The sequence below is a fragment of the Lissotriton helveticus genome, chromosome 5_1 (genome assembly GCF_964261635.1).
Source record: "Lissotriton helveticus chromosome 5_1, aLisHel1.1, whole genome shotgun sequence".
Taxonomy (NCBI): Eukaryota; Metazoa; Chordata; class Amphibia; order Caudata; family Salamandridae; genus Lissotriton; species Lissotriton helveticus.
Window position 1 is genome coordinate 1,323,598,016 of NC_136065.1, and position 15,188 is coordinate 1,323,613,203.

General features: G+C 44.0%; 1 pseudogene; it reads right to left on the bottom strand.

The window, feature by feature from the left end:
- Positions 1-1,008: 1,008 nt before the first annotated feature.
- LOC144752656 (calpain small subunit 2-like) overlaps positions 1,009-15,188 on the bottom strand; it is a 28,967-nt pseudogene continuing 14,787 nt past the window's right edge.

Sequence of the window (15,188 nt, forward strand, 5' to 3'; positions counted from 1 at the left end):
CAAGAGTGTGACTGAGGAATTCATCCTTATTCAATATGGAAGATAACTGTTAACTTACTAAAGGCTGAGCAGCTCACTGTCGTTTGTCAGATGGACGATTTGCTATTCACAGAGGCCTTTTACCCTTTTCATGACCTTGTAATGCATGGTAGAGCTACACTATATGCAACTACCGATTTCCCACCCACACGAGAGTCCACCCGTGCATTAGATGGAATGAAATGCACTGTTCAGGTCAGAGATACTGGGCCAAACTCTACTCTAAAGTGTCTGGCTTTACCTAAACTTTGTTTGCGAACAGCAGAATAAGTTCATAAGTACAAAAATAAGTTTGAGCATACTAAGCTCTTCACAAGAAGCTAATGAGGTTTGTGTGATGGAACCACGCATGCGTTTACAACACATACCGGTTTCACGCAGTCTCAACAAAGGAAGCCTTAACCATGAATATGCCTTTACCACGCATTACTTTTCAACAAATTATGCATTGTTTAGGCATGTATGGTAAAGCGATATCTGTGGTTAAGACTTGCCAGTTTATTCTTACCCCCCCCCCCCCCAACCCCTGTCCCATCCTGAGCCCTTAAACAACCCCCTCTCTCCTGAAATGCTATGCGTGAGTTGCATTGTTTTCATCAAAGGAAAGGAAGACTTTGGCAAAGGCATAAGTCATCTTGCAAAGAAGGCTTCACTACTACAAACAACATGGTCATAGATCTATTCAGATCTAGATCAGCTCTCCTTTCCCCTCAGGGGCTGCGTGACCTGAGGTGTGGACTAATGGCTGTCCTTGATGGAGGGACTTCACTGGAGTACACAACTACAAATAAATGGTGGGAAGGATCACCTGAGGTGGCTCTGGCCTCCAAACCTGGAAAAAATTAAAACCAACATTTGCCTTCCCCCATTGTTGTAGGTGGAACTCTCCTGCCTTGCCCCTGGCTGACAGTGGAGGCAGGATCAATACCATGGAGGGGCCCAATCTCTTCCACTGCAGCTGGAGCACATCTAATTTAGACCATCGGAAGTGGTCAAGGGTGAAATTGATGATGCAGAAGGTTCTACCTTGCTTGTGGCCTTGGGAGCAGCACAATTGTACGACAACTGCCCTGTACCAGAGATGAGGAACGAGGCCTCGGTGCTGCTGTGACCTGCATAGTTGCTGCATTCAGGATTGGTGGTCTTGTTGGGCCTCGTTATGGCAAGCTAAAAAGAGATGAAAAGAAGACTTTTTTGGCCATAAACAACATTTCACCCCTGATAAATTGAAGTCAAACAGTGAGTGGAATTTCCAGGAAAAAGTAATGTGCTCTCACAGACTGACTCTGCAAAGGCCGCCCTGCAGAAAGTTTAGTGAAGCTCCGCTCTAACATCGCCAATGCTGCCTTGCTGCCAGTTACACTCTAAGTCCCCTAGGAAATACTATGGACTCACTGCAACAAGGGCCTGGCTCCAGCTCAGATAACGCCGATTCCAAATACAGCTTGCTCTTCCCACTCCTATTTTCCAGAACTATTTTCTATTCTGCCTGGTCGTTTCTGCGCTAATTATTCTCCTTTCTCCTTCTCTTCAGAAAGTTTCTCTCTTATTCACTGACTTGCCCGGCCAATGTTCTCCCTCCCTGTGTTCAGTAGTCTCCTACCCATTTGCTCTTTGGCACTTCCTGCATGATATGGCACAAACCTGAGATAGGCCCTCCACTGCAGTGCTTTAATTTCATATCACAAATTTAAGTGGGAGGAAGAAATAGTGCAAGAAGTTTCAGTGCTCCATACAAGAAAGGAGGTTCCTTTCGAAAGCTACCAAACACCTAAGAAAATATGGGGCTTATTTATGAGCCCTTGCATAACTTTTGCGCTGCCGATGCGTCACCTTTTGTGATGCACCAGCGGCATAAAAATGTGCAGTGTTGCGTCATATTTACAAAGTGACGCATCTACGTAGATGCGTCACTTTGTAAACCCCAAAGCCACATTATACCTGTGCCAGGTATAATGTATGCAGGGTGGGCGTTCCGATGCAAATAAGCCTCTTAGAAGTGACGCAGTGTAATCTATGAGATTTCACTGCGCCACAACTAGGACGCAAATGCGTCAGTATCTTACGCCTGCCTCAAAGCAGGCGTAAAACTGACGCAGGCACATTTGAAATGGAACTTGCCCATGTGTAATGACCCATTGCTGAAGTTGCGTCACTTTTGTGACACACTCCAGCAATGCGTAATTTTTGCGCCTACAGATAAGTCACTAATACTGACGTATCTGTGACTCCTCGCGACATGATGCGTCATACTTTAAATTTGACGCATCTAGCATGTCGCAAGGAAGGCGCAATGAAAAGTGACACATCGTTGTTTTCACGCAGCAATGCGTCACTTTTCATAAATGAGGACCTATGACTTTCGGGCTCTTTCTTGGGATATGTTATGACTTAATTGTGGTGCCACAATGCATTTTGCCTCACTGAAATGGAAACTGTGGAGGGCAGGTAGACGGGCTGCACATTGGATCTTGTGCTTGTGCCAGGCCATGCGAGGACATTTCAAGTATGTTGGACACAAACTGCTACTCTGTTTGCCCTCATACAAACTGTTTTGTAAACATTGAGGAGGGGGACACAACATGTGCGATCCAAACGACTATGGTACACGCAGGAGCAAAAAAAAACAAGCATTTGCAATGCAATAGGTCTCCCAGTAATTAAGTTTGAGCTTTTGCCATTGCTAAATTACCAGCATTTGTTGCAGCTGCTCATTGAGCTGAAACCCAGCAGCCTGCAGGGCTGCTGGTATTTCGGAACTCCTGATGAAGCCTTCCTGATTGCGGTCGAAACTTTTGAACACGCACTGCCACTTCTTGATGTTGTTCCATAGGTACTTGAACTGGTCAAAGCCCAGCTTCCCCGTGCCCTCACTGTCCATGACAGCCACCATGCTACGGCATGAGTCCAGGCTAAAGCCTTCGGTCCTCAGGTCTTGGTGTCGAGTAACCACCTTGTTCAGGATGTTCATCAGCTCCGTTGGGCAAACCTCCATGTCCTCCCCGGCCAGCTGCAGGAAGAGGCGGCGGAATTGGTGGACTTATGGCCTTTCATTGGCTTCCACATTGGTAAAATTGCTGCGGGGAGGAGTAGAGGGCTCAGGGTTGTAGCTTCCTGCTGCTTCACTGATGATGTTAATAATTCTTCCGAGAATGCCACCGGCACCACCAAACCCCCTCCACCACCTCCACCTCCTCCACCTACACGGCTCCCACCAGCACTGCTGCCGCCACCACCTCCACCACTGCTGCCACCCTGGCGGGGTATTAACCCTCCAATTACATTCATGATGCCACCTGCCTGGCCACCTTTTGATATTCCCCCGAGTGCCTGTTCACGAGGAACATTTTGACTGGGTTGGTGGTGGTCGTAAGGCCGTCTCTAAGGGGTCTTTTAAAATCATACACATATTATTTTCTATTTAAGGATCCACTCCGGGGAACAGCTGGTCCCATAGGAAGCTACCAACTGCTCTGGCCCTGGGACTAGGGATGTGAGAAGTGCTGCAGCATCACCATTTAAAATACGAATGCTCCCCAGATGCGCCGCAATGTCCTGCCGTGTGATGAACTACAAAATGACGTCATAGCGTAGACGTTTGTAGTTCGCACTCCGGAAGCCCGCGCACGCGCCCACGGATGGCCAGAGAAGCAGTGCTGGTGACGCGGGGCTCCCATGCCTGAGGGAGAGCCCCACGGAGTCTGCAGAACTCAACAAAGCCGGTAAGTGGGGCTTAGTTGAAGGGGGGAGGGAGGGTGTGCTTCTGTGTGTGTGTGTGCAGCGGCAGCGGCGGTAGCGGGGGGGGGGGCGGGGGGTCTGTATGTGTGTGCGTGCGTGTGTGTAGGTGCGCTCGTGTGTGTGTGTCTCTGTTTCTGCAGGGGAGGTGTGGCTGTGTGGCAGCTTTCCAGGAGAGGAGACAGGAGCTGGCCACAGCGAGCGCGTTCACGTGCGCGTGGCCCGCTCCATTCCCTGCGCGTGGCCAGCTCCTGTCCCCTATCCTGGGAAGCAGAGTCCCTCACAATAGGTCTCTGGCGAGACCGCGCTTTCGCGCGGTTCAACGCCAAGAGACCTAAACAGATAACAAGGATTGACAAAACCAGTATTCTAACATAATGCTTTCACACATTCAAAGAGCATTGCATGTGCTAACTCATTAAACCAGACCTTTACCGTTGCCTGCATTAGATGTACTAATATCAGCACCTAGGGGCTTGTTGTAGACAGGGCTCTGATTAAAAACCTGGCAATTTTTGGAGGAGTGACTAAATCAGAAGGAAAATACACCGAAGAAATTTCCTGTGGTACACTATCCCTTTGGTGGAGGGAATTCCAACTGTGGATCGGACTTTTTAATACTCCTGGAAATTGGAGCATTTTTTTATTACCACCCAGTTTATGCTAACCAAAAATATAAGAACACAAACATTAATGCAACGTAAATTAAGGTGTGTGCATGCATGTGCATGCATTAAATTGGTGAAGACAATCCACCATTATGTGCTCGAGAATTTACTTCACCAGGTGGCAGATGTATCAACATTGAGATTTGCGAATCTCAAATAGAGATTTTTTAGAAATCGCTATTTGAGATTTGCAAATTGGTATGTATGTAAAAAATCGCATTTTTTTTTAATTTCTTAAAATTCCTTAATTGCGATAAGCAAATTGCGAATCGCAATTAAGGAATAATTTCCCATTCATTTCTAGGGGCCAGGAGGCCCATAGGAATGAATGTGAAGTTATACTCAATTTGCGATTCGCAATTTGAGAATCGCAAATTGAGTATAATTTCAAGGGTGCAAGGGTGCCATAAGGACACCCTGATGCACCCCTGAAATTCACATGTGTGTGCATATGGCACACATACATGCCCTAAGGGCATGTATGTGTGCCACATGGCACCTTCACAAATGCAAAAAAGTGCTTTTGTGAAAAAAAATCGCAAATTACCACCAACTTCAAGTTGGTGGTAATTTGCGATTTCTTAATGAGAAATCGCACAACTTGGGTGCTTCAGACATTGCATTTAAGGAATTGCAAAATTTGCGTTTCCTTAAATTAAATTGCAAAATAGGGAATCACAAATTTGCGATTCCTTATTTTGCACTCAAATTTGCTACATACATACCATTTAGCGAAAATTAGTTCACAAGCTCCGAAATTCCGCAAATTTCGGCATTTGCGAACCCATTTGAGCTTCATATATGTGGCCCCAGATCTTTATTTGACACTTATACAATATAAGAAATAGGCTCGGTTGTTGGAGACATAAGTGCACAACTGGAGCAGTTTACCACTGCTGCATCTTAAGAGGAAGAACAGCATTTTACAACTGCAGGAGAAATAATGTTTTAGTAAACAATCTGTTTATTGTAGGGAAGATAAACTTGTGAAACACAGCTCCCTGCCTACATCCAATGGCCGGCAGAGCGAACATTAGTAACAGATACACAGCGTGTAAGCCACAACCTGGAGGCCGGCAGCGAATTTCACTTTTGGGCAGGCAATTATTGGCATCTTCCAGTTTTCAGGAACAAACAAAAGGAATATTTATATGAAAATATAACAGTCAATAACTACTTAAGAATGCAAACCCATCCCCAGACCCTCCCTAGAAATAATTTTTTCAGTGAGGGAGGCAAGATCTTGGTGCGCACGAGACTGTTTATTGTCACGAAAAGGCCAAAACCTCAGGATTTCTCCTTTTTATGGAGCGCAAGCTCAACTGATGCCACACAAAGGATCAAGGACCTGAGGGGCACCTTTTAGGAATCAAGAACTCGTTCCTGCAAAGGCCATCATGACTCAGGCAGGTCCAGTTGCAGGACCATGCAGCAGGTCAGCTGGGCAGATGCAGGTTGGCCTCTGGAGCTTGGTATGTCTCTGTAGCTCAGAACAGGAGATCAGTCAGTTGACCATTGGAGTCACTGCAGCCTGGGATGAGGGGTGAAGGTCCAATATTCGCTCTCAGCATGTAGGGCAGCAGAGAGGCAGGGCAGCAGAGCAGCAGTCCTTATGACAGCAGAGCACAGCAGCTGGGTGTACGGCTTGAATAGTTATACTTGGTGCCAGCTTTGATGTAGGAGAAGGTTAAGGAGGTTTCTACCTCAGAAGTGTCTGGAATTTCCTACCCCCTGCCCTGGTTCCCGCTTGTCTGTGGTCACAAAAGACCTGTATCAAACTCTTTGTGAGTGTGCTCAGTCAAAGTCTTTGTTATGTGTGGTAGGTGACAGCTCATCCCCTCTCATCCTGCCAAAACCTATTCCCTCTTTGTCTCACTGTCTGGGAGCAATACAAAAAGATGAACTCCCAGCTGCACGTAGTGATCTGACCGAGAATATAGGCTGCAGGCACCAAATGTTTAGGACAAGAAAATAGCACCTTTCTAAAAGTAGTATTTTCAGATTAGTGACATAAAATCCAAGTTTGTCTTTAAAGTGGGTTTAAAATTTCAATTCTTTAGTCACCAAAATTAACATTCCATTCTGCTCTCAATTGAAAGGTATAACTCATTAAAGGTAGCAAGGTGATCTAATGTTATCCTATGGGAGTGGTAGGTCTTGCAGTATTGAAAACAAATTTAAGAGTTTTCAGTACCAGCACATTTAAAACGTAAATGCTCATGTGCAACTTTTTAAATACACTGCACCCTGCCCTCTGGGCTGTTTAGTGCCTACCCTAGGGGTGACGTATGTATTATAAATGAAGGTTTAGGCCTGGCAAAAGGTTTACTTTGTCAGGTGGAAATGGCAGTTTAAAACTGGACACACAGACTGCAATGGCAGGTCCCAGACATATTTAAAGGGCTACTCAAGTGGATGGCACAATAATTGCTGCAGGCCCACTGTAGGAAAGTAGGATCTGCTTCTTATGGTTAGCCCCACTTTTTGCTAAATGGATACTGTTTTTGACTAGAAACAAACATATATGACTGTCAGCGGTCTGTGCTACGATAAAGGTAGAATACAGAAGCTATGTATCTGAAAAGATGCCTGTGTCACCATGTACAGGAAATGAATCCCATCAGCCCACCCATCTGGCAGAGCATCATCATCTGGGACTTCTATGAACAGTCGTCTAGATAGGGAGATACACCTGTTGAAATAGTGTGTTATTCTCCACTTCTCTAAGACCACCAGCGATGGATCCAACCATACAATACCAAAGAAATGGGTGAAATGGTGTGAGATACTAATTGCAGTGAAAGAAAGTGAAAAACAAATAAGTGTATAATATTAAAATTGGCTACCATGACAACAAGGAAAATTTTAATAGGGAACAATCATGGTGTCAATATTAAAACGAAAGTGTATGACAGTTTGACATAATAACTGTCAGAATTAGATGGTATAGTGGTGAACATGTTTCTGCCATTTCACAGGAACATTCCCTATTGGCTTTCATCAGGACCTAGAAATACACTACTGCAAATAAGAAAAAGTGCAAAACAACAAATTTATTTACACCAAATGATACCGGATGTATTGTTATGCGCGGAGAACTTCCTGCGTCTCTTTATCTGGTTCAAAATTCTATTGGATCCTTTCCTGAAAAATTCCAAGCAAAGGAACATACATATAGCAGACACATAGAACATAAATTGCTACCCTAATATAAAATGTTGCTCATAAGTCAACCTTCTAAGAGATAGTAAGCATGTTCGTAATTTTACATCACTCACCCAATGATTCTTGGGAGCACACCTCACCTCTCCTGGCCACTGCTCAGGAAATGGAGGCCCCACTCTAAATCAGTGAAAAAAATCATAATGGTAATAATAATTAAATGGTAGTATTGGTTCTCTCACAGAGTGATGCCAAAACCCATTATTTCACTATATTTACAAAATCTAATTTGAACCTTGGTATTTAGTTCTGAAAGAATACAGACAGCGGTATCCACTAAAGCCCACACCCGACGGCAACAGTGTATAATGATGTAGTAGTTTAATCAAATTTTAACCAAAACACCTCATAGTGTCAATCATGAGCCGAAAAGTGGCGATATCAATGTATTTGAAGGCAGCAATAGATAAAATCATGCTGACCCAGCGTAAGCGTTCTTCAGTGTGACAGCAGCGTCAGTCACTCGATGTGTAAGGAGTGTGTAACGGAGCACCCGTCACCCTACCATTACTCACCTCTGCGTCGGTACCTCTGGCTTCGTCCTGAGCCACGGGGGAGGTACCGACTGGATGAGGTGGTGTATTTTTCTATGATGTATAAGCCAATCGTGACCTTCAAAATAATCACATGCTGTTACGGACCAGAATGGGCAATGCAATTATCGCCGCGACCACATCCGGCCAAAAAACCCGCCATAAGTTTCAAAAACCGTTCATTGGGCTAGGCGGTGTATTTCCTGTAACATATAAGCCCATCATGGCCTTGACAATGATCACGTGTCGATGCGGACCAGAGAGGGCAAACTGAATACCGTCATGGACCACAACGAGGCTGACAACCCGTCATCAGTATCAAAACACCGCTCATTGGGCTAGAACACAGCCAATAGCAGGCGATGGTAAACGCGGGCTAGTATCCCCTTTTATCGGAAAAAATGTCATGTTATTGCAAAAATTATTGTGCACAGCATGTAATTAAATAGCAACGCCTGATATTGTCACCTGGAAAGTACGGACAAAATATCGAAAGATAGCCCAGATGAATAAACATTATAGAGCAAAACCCTGCTGCTTAGGCAGAAATTGATCAGCAGTGGGGAGTGATCTCGGAGCAAAGAGGAATTTTATACATGCTGTATTTGGCGCTGCCTTGTCGTCTTGAAACAAAGTGCATTTCTGACAGAAGGCAAGTCAAAAGGGTTTCTCTGTGATTCATAAAAAGGTTTGGAGGATCGAAAGAGAAATAGCTAATATATAGACATATACACAGGTACAATTAGCAATTGCAGCTCAATCCGATGATGACGTCATATGAGGGCCGCAATTTGACAGGTCTTTAATCCTATATGGAGCCTAGTTATATGTGTGCATGGTAAAAGAATCTCATCTAAAAGGAAAATCACTACCAACCATGATGTATCCTGTGTAATATTAGCAATGTAGACGTATATGTTATATTATACCTATCGCCACCCAGCCAACAACTAGTCATAAAGAAAGCAGATAGAATGGACAGCTATAAAAACTGTAATATCAATAGTAATTATCATCATCGGTTGTTAAGATCTACAGACCATACATAATCCCATAGAATGATGGTTATGTTTAAATGGACACCCACATGATCTCATCATTCAAACCCTGTGTGTCACTTTTTAATCTGTAGATCCATTTCGGTTCTCTGATGAAGAGGAATCTGGAGATATCTTTTATATGCGGTGGCACCCAAGGTTTTTCCAGAACTGTCCAACTCATTTCTTCCGGAGCATGTTTCATTTGAATAAAATGAGTGGTCAGTCTGGTTGCCTGTTTGTTGCACCGAATTGTGCTCTTATGCTCGTTTATTCGCAGTTTTATCCTCCTGGTGGTCATCCCTACATAGCGAAGGGAGCAAGGACATGTGATTCGGTATATCAATTTGTCTGAGTTACAATTAGTGTGACTCTTGAGAATCCAAGGTCTCTGAGTACCTATCTCAATCGTTAAGTTCAGTCAGTCAGTCAGAATACTTTATTTCGATAAATCAATATCATAAAAAGACAATGGTACGGAACAACACTTACATTAAATACATTCTTTACACATAATAAAAGGAAAAATATTAAGCCAATTAAAAAGATGTTCTCAGCAATTTCATAGGTTAAAAAAAAAAATCACAATAAATAGGATAAAATATCCTTGAACATTATGTACAATTAATCATCCTCCTATTCTTGATTCTGACAGCACTCACTAAAAAGCTAGCGACATGGAAAGTGATCCGGGGAGTCTTTAGTAATTGCAAATACAAGAGGGCGGGCTTAACTTGCAGGAACCCCGCCTCCCTTAGTATTGGGACCAAAAATGTCATTCTAGATTCCGTGAAGTGACCACAGAACATCACAAAATGCAATGTGTTCTGGGTGGAAAAATTGTCACAAGAGCACGGCAATGCATTTTCAGGAGTGCTCCATTTTGGAAAATGACCAAGATTCAAGTGGATCAGGTTAAAACGGAAGCGAGTTAAAAGAAACCTATGGTAGGGGCGGTTCACCATATTAAGATACATTTCTGGGCCTGGTAAACTGGCAACAATAAGATTAGCCCTTACGGTAGGTTTTCTGAGCTCTATTTCCTCTCTTTCCAGACATCAGCTGATCCATGGCTCCCTTAATTTGTGTAATGTCCCTTGATGTTATTATCTCTGGGGCTGAAAAAAGCTCCGGTCTCCCTAGTTTAAAAAAGCTATTTTTAATATAGGTCAACCACTGAATCTTGCTGGAATTTTCTAGTAGGAGACAATCTTTCATGATAATATGGTTCATGGAGATTTCCTGGTTCAACCAGGTCTTCATCCAGCATATTACGGGAGCCATTCTTATCATGTCAGAGATGAACCCTACCCCCAGCTCAGAATGAATAGTGTATGAGGGGACTGATAAAACTGATTTCAAAAATGTATTTTCTGTTACCTGTAGGCAATCCAAAGGACTATAGCCCCATATTGAGCTGCCATAGGTCGCTGCTGCAATGCATTTTGCTTTATATATCTTCATCAGCGCAGCTATAGGTCTTGCACCCAGTTTTTTTGAGAATCCCTGGAGTGCAGAAGTAGTTCTAGCAAGAGAAATATTTCTGTTTTTAAGTTGTGGGCCCCAATTCCCCCTCTCGTCAAATGTAATCCCAAGATAAGGGAATGTGGGCACTCTGCAAAGTTCTTCTTCGCAACAGTAAAAAGTTTTAGGTTGCTTCTTCCTGCTGCACCTCCCTATAATCATTATTTGAGACTTCTTTGCATTTATTTTAAGATCCAGGGATCCCATAAACTGTCCAAAAGCATCTAGCAGCCGTTGGAATCTAATCCCCGTCCGTGAAAGTAGGACAGCATCGTCCGCGTAGAGGAGAACTGGAATACCAAGTTCCCCTATACGTGGAATATCAAGGGTTGCCTCCTTTAATGCTGAATCTAGGGCATTAATATATACCGTAAAAATAAGGGGGGCCAAGATACACCCTTGCCTAACCCCCCGTTCTGAGTTAAAATGACTAGAGCATCGCCCCTCAGTGGTAACCCGGACAGATGCCAATAGTCCCAAGTGTAAATCCGCCAAGAGGTTAACTAGGGCCCGATCTATTCCAGTGTCCAATAAAATTTGCCATAGCTTGGACCTATTTACAAGGTCAAATGCCGATGAGAGGTCCATGAACACCGGATACATTGACCCCTCTTTAGCCTTGGTATATTTGTCTAAAAGCAATTGCAAGTTGAGACACTGGTCTAAAGTACTTCTTTTTGATCTAAACCCATATTGCAGGTTTGACAGACCCCTCTTTCGTCGAGCCAAACCTTTAGTTTGTGCAGAATAACACGTCCTAAGATTTTTACTGAGGAATCTATTAGGGAGATAGGTCTACAACAGGAGGGGTCCTGCCTGTCTCCCTTCTTAAAAACTGGAATAATGATAGATTTTTTCCAAGACTCCGGTATATTTTTTTGATTCAGGACGTTAAAAACACTGCACAAGATTTTAGACCAAAATTTTGGCGCACATTTAAAAACATCAGAAGGAACCCCGTCGGGTCCTGGGGCCTTATTTTTTAAGGTCTGTCCAATCGCTCTTTCTACCTCTGTCTCTTCAAAGATCACATGTAAACCCTCAGAGCCAGGAAATATATTAATCTGCTGTTTTTCCAAATCTGGGGTTGAGTAGATTTTCCCAAAATGTGAGATCCAGCCCTCATCCGGGATATTTGTCTCTAGAAGAGAGTTATCCTCAGCCGAGAATAGTGGTTGATTAACGATTTTCCAGAAGTGCCCACTATTTTTTAAGGTCCATGGGGCAAGTAATTGCAACCAGGCCTCTTCTTTCAACTCTTTTTTTCGGTCCAAGATAGCTTTCTTATAAGCAGATCTCAGATTTGCTATTTGAACTCTATCTTTAGGGGTAACCTTCAGAGCCTTAAGTAAACGTGCATGTGCCCCAGAGCATCTTTTATTAAACCATCTTTTACCATGATGTCTTGTCTGTCTGGGGCCAGCAAGTAGGCTTTGGTTAATTTGCCTACAAATATTATCAAAGGTGATGACCACATGAATATTTTGAGCCTGCTTCTCTAGGCATATGGCCACGTCGTCTTCAACCTTGCCCAGTACCTCTTGGAGGAAAGTTTCAGGAACTATACTGGACCATTTTAACCTGCGTCCTTGATCTTTAGCAATCACATTTAGACCCCCCTTATGTGTTGCATTTTAAAAAGGTAATAAGTCTGCAGATATGATGTGTACTGACACCAGGTTATGATCACTGAGGACCGAGACCTCAGTTTTATACAATAAAACCTTACATAATACAAAAGAAGACATAAAAATATAATCAATAATAGTACCATCGACTGACCCTTTAAAAGTGGGGGTCCTAGAACCACCTACCCCGCAACCAGATTCATAAAGCTTCCATCTTGCCAGAAAGTTTTCAAGGGCCTCAACCCGTTTCAAGTGTTCAAGGTGAATAGGAGAAGAATAAGGGGGGCCCTCCTCTTCTATGTTGGCACATGGTTCGTTGCAGGGATGAATGTTAAAGTCCCCTAAAAGGATTATTTCAAAAGTATTCACATTGCTTCTGTAGACTGACAAGAATTTCTCCCAAAAATCTAGATTTAAGCTGGTTAACTCATTAGCACGTGAATTATAAAAATTAATAAATAAAATCTTGGGAGTGTCAGAAGAGGATAATTCAACAATTAAACAATGTTGACATCCTGAGTTACACAAAGTAAGTGTGCCCTTTAGATCAAGTTTAAATAAGCTCACGAAACCACCCTTAGCTCTGCCTGCCGTACTGCAAGTTGCTGGGATGCAAAAGTGACTGTACCCATTCAAAGAGAAGCTATCCGTCAGATCCCAGGTCTCTTGACACGCTATAATGTCATAAGTTTTTAAATAGTTGATCCAAGTGTCATTCCCTGCTTTGGCCTTAATTTCTGTGATATTCCATATCATGATCCTACAAGAAGAATGTGAGGGCTGTACGTTGTTCCTTGGAGTGTTTGGCAGTCAATAATTTTCCTCCAAAGATAATAGAGGGGAATATCGATTGGCCAGTGGAAGTGGGTGATCAAAATGACTATTAGGCCTGGGCAACCTGTAATGAAATGGGTCCAGCCTATACGCAGGATAATTTCCAGTTTGCGGGGGTTTATCGCAGCCACGCCTAAGCAAAGATGGAACTAACTTGGGCAAAGTAGTGTGTAAATGTGGTGTATTGCCATGGTGGTTATAGAAAAAACCAAGGGGGCGAGCACACACAGTATTGTCAACAATTGCAGAGAAGCCGCTCTAAGCAAAACTGTGGCGACATGCTGCGGATGCCTAAAATTAACAATAATACAACCCCCCTAGTGGTTTTCCTCGAAGTACCTATCCAGCTAACTCTACGAGTAGATATTATATCATCTGAGAAGGACAGAGGGAAACCACAGTTTCTGTTCAACCACGACACTGATTTGTTTTTCAACGAATCATGAGATTCTATCCCCGGCTCAGTAAGATGAGAATCCACCCCAGGCACGTTAGTTAAAACCACTATATATGGTGCACAATCTGGGGGGAGATTAACTGTGGGTCTTCTATTTATCTCCCTTCTCCCCTCACTGTTGTGTGACTGAGGGGGGAGGTGGAATAGAGGCTGGTACAGTTACAGGGGGGAGTTGGGAGACTAGTGCAGGTTGTGTAGTTGGTACAAGCTGTGTAATCCTGTTACCCCCATTACAAATAGCAGCTGCGACTTTATTAGTATTAATCCCACCCTGGGTGCTCTTGTTTAACATACCTAATTGAGAGTTCAATAGGCCACCTAGTCTGGATACTTCTTTTGAGACCTGGTCTAATTTGGCCATAAGAGGTTTAATCAGAAGATCTAATTTAGATTCAATGAGGCTGGCCAACAGGTCAATTTGTTCGGGATTCAGCTTAGCCACCTCAGTCTTATTTGAGGTCTCATTTACTCCCCCTTCAATTATGGGTGGCGTGCTGGCTCTCTTAGTTTTCCTGTACCCCCCACGCTTAGCAGGTAGCTTCCTGCAAGCCCTTACTACTCTTCGTACCGGAGATGGTACTGGAGAAGATATCGGGGAAGGTTGTAGTGAGGTGTCCTGGGAGTTATCTAAAACTATCTGACTCAGCACTAGGGGGGCATCTATTTCATTACCGGTTAATAATTGCGAGCCTTGGGTGCAGCTAAGATCGGTAGCAGAAATATCTGTGGGATCGCACAAAAAAGTAGGTGAAGCCGGAGGGCTTATCCGATTTAATGAAAGACGCCTTTCTTTGTTAATTTTACTTACTACTTTAACCAAGTAGTTATCCATTGTACTCGTGACTAAGGGGGTTTTTGCCGATCTAAGTTAAGACATAATTATACCAGGTAACTACTAAAAATACACGTGCTTAGAAGCAAGGGTCGTAACATAAACAAATGTCTCACAGTTTTAAGATGAAGGAAGACAAGCCAAAGTCCGTGGCCCAGCCCAGCCTCGATCGGCCTTGGACGGCCGCAGACGGTCCCGCCCTTGTCCCGGGCTTCTCCCGGCATGCTCCCGCGTCGCGGGAGAAGTCCGGCCATTTTATGCGCCTCCCGGCACCAGGTGTAGGTTGCGGCGCTAAGGCTCTTGGGGGCTGTAGTCCCCCTCTCTCGGCGGCCGCGACGCGGGATGGTGTGGCGTCACTGGCGGCGGGGGCAGACCTGGGCAGATGTCAGGAGCCCTACCACAGCCCACAGCGAGCAGGGAGCGAAGCCGCGAGGAACCAGGGCGGATGTCAGGAGCCTCAAAGCTTCGATTCCTTCCATCCGCCGGGTTAGAATTGGAGGACGTTCTTTTCGCCTTCTGGCGTCTCAAGGCTGGAATGACATGCCTGTCTCGCTCAGGAAAGCCGAGAATTTGTTTTCTTTCAGGAAAGATTTAAAAACTTGGCTTTTTACTCAGTAATATCTTGTGTTTGTTTCTTCTGTTTCAGTAGTGTTGTGTTTCTCTCAGAATGAGGGCTCTT